The sequence below is a fragment of the Mobula hypostoma genome, chromosome 8 (assembly GCF_963921235.1).
Source record: "Mobula hypostoma chromosome 8, sMobHyp1.1, whole genome shotgun sequence".
NCBI lineage: Eukaryota > Metazoa > Chordata > Chondrichthyes > Myliobatiformes > Myliobatidae > Mobula > Mobula hypostoma.
Genome location: NC_086104.1, coordinates 4,812,409 through 4,820,304, shown reverse-complemented (window position 1 = coordinate 4,820,304; position 7,896 = coordinate 4,812,409).

Sequence of the window (7,896 nt, the reverse complement as noted above, 5' to 3'; positions counted from 1 at the left end):
AGAATAAAGAAGGGAACGGCTGCACTGTAGCAACATTAGGGGCAAACAAAGGGGAACAACAGAACCGGCAACTGTTTTAATACTTGGAAGAACTAACAGGCAGAATAGGGAAAGGAGACGGCCGATGTTGTTTATTTGGATTTTTAGAAAGCCCTTGACAAACTGCGCACATGAGGCTACTAAACTCTGTAAGAGTCCATGATTTTACAGGAAACACGCAAGCATAGGTAGAAAATCGGCTGACAGACAAGAGCAAAAAGTGTATGTCGGGGAGTAGTTTCCTGCAGTGTCACTGTCGGACAGAGAATGAAGCACAAGCGTTATTCACCGTTCTCAACCCGGAATGAAACTAACTCTGGACATTCTCTGAAATTTATATGGATTATTTTATGACACTCCCAGTAATCCTCAAACATTTCCTTACACATTATGAACAAAGCAGATAAGCTTAGAGCCTGGATCAGTACTTGGAGGCATGATATTGTGACTATTACAGAGACATGGATGGCTCGGGGACTGGAATGGTTACTTCAAGTGCCAGGCTTTAGATGTTTCAGATGTTTTAGATGTTTTAGATGTTTCACTGTTGATCAGAGATAGTGTCACGGCTGCAGAAAAGGAGGAAGGCATAGAGCGATTGTCCACGGAGTCTCTCTGGGTGGACGTTAGGGACTTGAAGGGGTCAATAACTCTACTGGGTGTTTTTATAGACCACCCAGTAGTAACAGGCACATCCAGGAGCAGACAGGGAAACAGATTTTGGAAAGGTGTAGTAATGACAGGGTTGTCGTGGTGGGAGATTGTAATTTCCCAAATATTGATTGGCATGCCCTGAGAGCACGGTGGTTCAGTGGGGTGGAGTTTGTTAGGTGTGTTCAAGAATGTTTCTTGTCACAATATGCCGATAAGCCTACAAGAGGAAAAGCTGTACTGGATCTGGTATTGGGGAATGAACCTGGTCAGGTGTCAGGTCTCTCAGTGGGAGAGCAATTTCGAGATAGTCACCACAAATCTAACTCCTTGGGAGTAGGTACAGAGGAGTTGTCAGGGGTAAGGTTTTTACACAGAGAGTGGAGAGTGCGTGGAATGGGCTGCTGGCGGCAGTGGAGGAGACGGAAACGATAAGGTCTTTTAAGAGATTCCTGGATGGCTACATGGAGCTTAGAAAAACAGAGGGCTATGGATAAAGCCTAGGTAGTTCTAAGGTAGGGATATGTTCGGCACAGCTTTGTGGGCCAAAGGGCCTGTATTATGCTGTAGGTTTTCTATGTTTCCTCTACCATAGCATTGGAGAGGGATAGGAACAGACAAGTTAGGAAAGTGTTTAATTTGAGTAAGGGGAAATATGAGGCTCTCAGGAAGGAACTTGGAAGCATAAATTGGGAACAGCTGTCTCAGGTAAATGTACGGAAGAAATGTTGCAAATATTCAGGAGATATTTGCGTGGAGTTCTGCATAGGTACATTCCAGTGAGACAGGACAAGGATTTTAGGGTACAGGAACCGTGGAGTACAAAGGCTGTTGTAAATCTAGTCAAGAAAAAAGAAGAGGTTACGAAAGGTTCAAAAAACTAGGGAATGATAGAGATCTAGAAAATTATAAGGCTAGCAGGAAGGAGCTTAAGAAAGAAATTAGGAGAGCCAGAAGGGGCCATGAGAATGCCTTGGCGCACAGGACTAAGGAATACCACAAGACATTCTACAAGTATGTGAAGAGCAAGCGGATAAGGCGAGAGAAAAAGGACCAAATAAGAGTGATAATGGAAAAGTGCGTATGGAACCGGAGGAGATAGCAGAGGTACTTAATGAATACTGTGCTTCAGTATTCACTAAGGGAAAGGATCTTGGCGATTGTAGGGATGCCTTACAGCGTACTGAAAAGCTTGAATATGTAGATATTAAGAAAGAGGATATGCTGGAGCTTTTCGAAAGCATCAGGTTGGATAAGTCACAGGGACCAGACGAAATGTACCCCAGGCTACACTAGGAGGCGAGGGAGGAGATTACTGAGCCTCTGGCGATGATCTTTGCATCATCAGTGGGGACGGGAGAGATTTTAGAGGATTGGAGGGTTGCGTATGTGGTTCCATTATTCAAGATAGGGAGTAGAGATAGTCCAGAAAATTATAGACCAGTGAGTCTTATTTCAGTGGTTGGTAAGTTGATGGAGAAGATACTGAGAGGCAGAATTTATGAACCTTTGGAGAATCATAATATGATTAGGAATAGTCAGCAATGCTTTGTGAAAGGCGGGTCGTGCCTTATGAGACTGATTGAATTTTTGAGGATGTGACTAAACATTGATGAAGGTAGAGCCGTAGATGTAGTGTATATGGATTTGACATATACAAGTTTTTAATAAGGTAACTCATGCAAGGCTTATTTAGAAAGTAAGGAGGCATGGGATCCAAAAGGACATTGCTTTGTGGATGCAAAACTGGCTTGCCCACAGAAGGCAAAGTGTTGCTGTGGACGGGTGCTATTCTGCATGGAGGTCGGTCACCAACGGTGTGCCTCAGGGATCTGTTCTGGGACCTCTGCTCTTTGTGATTTTTATAAATGACCTGGATGAAAAAGTGGAAGGATGTTAGTAAATTTGCTGATGAGACAAAGTTTGGGGGTGTTGTGGATAGTGTGGAGGTCTGTCAGAGTTTACAGCGGGACATTGACAGGATGCAAAACTTGCCTGAGAAGTGGCAGATGAAGTTTAACCCAAATATGTGTGAGTGGTTCATTTTGGTAGTCAAATATGATGGCAGAATATAGTATTAATGGCAGTGTGGAGGGTCAGAGGGATCTTGGGGTCCAAGTCCATAGAAGACTCAAAGCTGCTGCACAGTTTGACTCTGTGGTTTTGAAAGCATACGGTGCATTGGCCTTTCATCAATCATGGGATTGAGTTTAGGAGCCGAGAGGTAATGTTGCATCTATATAGGACCCTGGTCAGACCCCACTGAGAGTACTGTGCTCAGGCTGGTCGCCTCACTACAGGAAGGATGTGGAAACTATAGAAAGGGTGCAGAGGAGATTTACAAGGATGTTGCCTGGATTGGGAAGCATACCTTAAGAGAATAGGTTGAGTGAACTCGGCCTTTTTTCCTTGTAAGGTGCGAGGTGACCTGATAGAGATGTATAAGATAATGAGAGGCATTGATCATTTGGATAGTCAGAGGCTTTTTTCCTAGGGCTGGAATGGCTATCACGAGAGGGCACAGTTTTAAAGTGCTTGGATGTAAGTACAAGGGTGATGTCAGGGGTAAGTTTTTTACGCAGAGAGTGGTGGGTGCGTGGAATGGGCTGCCGGTGCTGGTGGTGAAGGTGGATACGATAAGGTCTTTTAAGAGACTCCTGGACAGGTACATACAGCTCAGAAAAATAGAGGGCTGTGGGTGACCCTAGGTAATTTCTAAGGTAAGGACATGTTCGTCACAGCTTTGTGGGCCGAAGGGCCTGTATTGTGCTGTAGGTTTTCTATGTTTCTGTGTTAGGCCGCAACAGACAATTCACCTATTGCCCCGGCTAACTTGAAATACATCTCAGATCATGGCTCTGATCCTCAGAGTAAGGAATGGAACGACTGCACTGAGCAAAAGTGTAGCAACCTTCGGGGCAAACAAAGGGGAGCAACAGAACCGGCAAATGTTTTAATACTTGGAAGAACTAACAGGCAGGATAGGGAAAGGAGACGGCCGATGTTGTTTATTTGGATTTTTAGAAAGCTCTTGACAAAGTGCGCACATGAGGCTACTAAACTCTATAAGAGTCCATGATTTTACAGGAAACACACAAGCATAGGTAGAAAATCGGCTGACAGACAAGAGGAAAAAGTGTATGTCGGGGAGTAGTTTCCTGCAGTGTCACTGTTGGACAGAGAATGAAGCACAAGTGTTATTCATCGCTCTCAACCCGGAATGAAACTAACTCTGGACATTCTCTGAAATTTATATGGATTATTTTATGACACTCCCAGTAATCCTCAAACATTTCCTTACACATTATGAACAAAGCAGATAAGCTTAGAGCCTGGATCAGTACTTGGAGGTATGGTATTGTGACTATTACAGAGACATGGATGGCTCGGAGGCTGGAATGGTTACTTCAAGTGCCAGGCTTTAGATGTTTCAGATGTTTTAGATGTTTTAGATGTTTCACTGTTGATCAGAGATAGTGTCACGGCTGCAGAAAAGGAGGAAGGCATAGAGGGATTGTCCACGGAGTCTCTCTGGGTGGACGTTAGGGACTTGAAGGGGTCAATAACTCTACTGGGTGTTTTTATAGACCACCCAGTAGTAACAGGCACATCCAGGAGCAGATAGGGAAACAGATTTTGGAAAGGTGTAGTAATGACAGGGTTGTCGTGGTGGGAGATCGTAATTTCCCAAATATTGATTGGCATGCCCCGAGAGCACGGTGGTTAGGTGGGGTGGAGTTTGTTAGGTGTGTTCAAGAATGTTTCTTGTCACAATATGCCGATAAGCCTACAAGAGGAAAAGCTGTACTGGATCTGGTATTGGGGAATGAACCTGGTCAGGTGTCAGGTCTCTCAGTGGGAGAGCAATTTCGAGATAGTGACCACAAATCTAACTCCTTGGGAGTAGGTACAGAGCAGATGTCAGGGGTAAGTTTTTTACACAGAGAGTGGAGAGTGCGTGGAATGGGCTGCTGGCGGCAGTGGAGGAGACGGAAAATATGAGGTCTTTTAAGAGATTCCTGGATGGCTACATGGAGCTTAGAAAAACAGAGGGCTATGGATAAAGCCTAGGTAGTTCTAAGGTAGGGATATGTTCGGCACAGCTTTGTGGGCCAAAGGGCCTGTATTATGCTGTAGGTTTTCTATGTTTCCTCTACCATAGCATTGGAGAGGGATAGGAACAGACAAGTTAGGAAAGTGTTTAATTTGAGTAAGGGGAAATATGAGGCTCTCAGGAAGGAACTTGGAAGCATAAATTGGGAACAGCTGTCTCAGGTAAATGTACGGAAGAAATGTTGCAAATGTTCAGGAGATATTTGCGTGGAGTTCTGCATAGGTACATTCCAATGAGACAGAACAAGGATTTTAGGGTACAGGAACCGTGGAGTACAAAGGCTGTTCTAAATCTAGTCAAGAAAAAAGAAGAGGTTACGAAAGGTTCAAAAAACTAGGGAAAGATAGAGATCTAGAAAATTATAAGGCTAGCAGGAAGGAGCTTAAGAAAGAAATTAGGAGAGCCAGAAGGGGCCATGAGAATGCCTTGGCGCACAGGACTAAGGAAAACCACAAGGCATTCTACAAGTATGTGAAGAGCAAGCGGATAAGGCGAGAGAAAAAGGACCAAATAAGAGTGATAATGGAAAAGTGCGTATGGAACCGGAGGAGATAGCAGAGGTACTTAATGAATACTGTGCTTCAGTATTCACTAAGGGAAAGGATCTTGGCGATTGTAGGGATGCCTTACAGCGTACTGAAAAGCTTGAATATGTAGATATTAAGAAAGAGGATATGCTGGAGCTTTTCGAAAGCATCAGGTTGGATAAGTCACAGGGACCAGACGAAATGTACCCCAGGCTACACTAGGAGGCGAGGGAGGAGATTACTGAGCCTCTAGCGATGATCTTTGCATCATCAGTGGGGACGGGAGAGATTTTAGAGGATTGGAGGGTTGCGTATGTGGTTCCATTATTCAAGATAGGGAGTAGAGATAGTCCAGAAAATTATAGACCAGTGAGTCTTATTTCAGTGGTTGGTAAGTTGATGGAGAAGATACTGAGAGGCAGAATTTATGAACCTTTGGAGAATCATAATATGATTAGGAATAGTCAGCAATGCTTTGTGAAAGGCGGGTCGTGCCTTATGAGACTGATTGAATTTTTGAGGATGTGACTAAACATTGATGAAGGTAGAGCCGTAGATGTAGTGTATATGGATTTGACATATACATGTTTTTAATAAGGTAACTCATGCAAGGCTTATTTAGAAAGTAAGGAGGCATGGGATCCAAAAGGACATTGCTTTGTGGATGCAAAACTGGCTTTCCCGCAGAAAGCAAAGGGTTGCTGTGGACAGGTGCTATTCTGCATGGAGGTCGGTCACCAACGGTGTGCCTCAGGCATCTGTTCTAGGACCTCTGCTCTTCATGATTTTTATAAATTACCTGGATGAAAAAGTGGAAGGATGTTAGTAAATTTGCTGATGAGACAAAGTTTGGGGGTGTTGTGGATAGTGTGGAGATCTGTCAGAGTTTACACCGGGACATTGATAGGATGCAAAATTTGCCTGAGAAATGGCAGATGAAGTTTAACCCAAATACGTGTGAGTGGTTCATTTTGGTAGGTCAAATATGATGGCAGAATGTAGTATTAATGGCAGTGTGGAGGGTCAGAGGGATCTTGGGGTCCAAGTCCATAGAAGACTCAAAGCTGCTGCACAGTTTGACTCTGTGGTTTTGAAAGCATACGGTGCATTGGCCTTTCATCAATCATGGGATTGAGTTTAGGAGCCGAGAGGTAATGTTGCATCTATATAGGACCCTGGTCAGACCCCACTGAGAGTACTGTGCTCAGGCTGGTCGCCTCACTACAGGAAGGATGTGGAAACTATAGAAAGGGTGCAGAGGAGATTTACAAGGATGTTGCCTGGATTGGGGAGCATACCTTATGAAAATAGGTTGAGTGAACTCGGCCTTTTTTCCTTGTAGGATGCGAGGTGACCTGATAGAGATGTATAAGATGATGAGAGGCATTGATCGTTTGGATAGTCAGATGCTTTTTTCCTAGGGCTGAAATTGCTATCACGAGAGGGCACAGTTTTAAAGTGCTTGGATGTAAGTACAAGGGTGATGTCAGGGGTAAGTTTTTTACGCAGAGAGTGGTGGGTGCGTGGAATGGGCTGCCGGTGATGGTGTTTGAGGTGGATACGATAAGGTCTTTTAAGAGACTGCTGGATAGGTACATGGAGCTTAGAAAAATAGAGGGCTGTGGGTGACCCTTGGTAATTTCTAAGATAAGGACATGTTCGTCACAGCTTTGTGGGCCGAAGGGCCTGTATTGTGTTGTAGGTTTTCTATGTTTCTGTGTTAGGCCGCAACAGACAAATCACCTATTGCCCCGGCTAACTTGAAATACATCTCAGATCATGGCTCTGATCCTCAGAGTAAGGAATGGAACGGCTGCACTGAGCAAAAGTGTAGTAACCTCAGCGGCAAACAAAGGGGAACAACAGAACCGGCAACTGTTTTAATACTTGGAAGAACTAACAGGCAGAATAGACAAAGGAGACGGCGGGTGTTGTTTGCAGATGTATCTGGATTTTTAGAAAGCCCTTGACAAGGTGGCGCAAATGAGGCTTCTAAACACTATAAGAGTCCATAGTTTTTGAGAAAACACACTAGCATTGATAGAAGATTTTCTGACAGCCAGGAGCAATAAACGGGGAGGGGGGAATGGGCCGTTTTTGGTTGACTGCGCTGTCCCGTGGGGGTTGGTGTGGGGACTGCTTCTTTTCACTTCCTCCATCAAAATGCCATCCCTACATTAGCATGTCACCTCTACATTACAGTGTCACTCCTACATTGCAGTCCTACTCTGACATTACTGTGCTACCCCTACATTACAGTGTCACTCTTTGTCGTGGAAATTGTTTACTCAGGTAAAAAGAATACTCGACTCCTGAGCCTCGTTTCGGGACGTTTATTTTACTTGGTACCAAGGAGAGAGAGGGCTAGTCTCCACCAGCTCCCGACTCCACTCTCCTGTAACAATAGCGTCCTTTTATACAGTTTAACAGTTACAGCAGACTTATTGTAATATATACAATTGTTGTATAACTAATGTTATGTTACTGTTCACTAAAAAAACAGAGTGAAAGAAGCACTTACAAGCTAAACTATCTTGCAGCGCAGAGCGCATCCGCTTCTGTTTC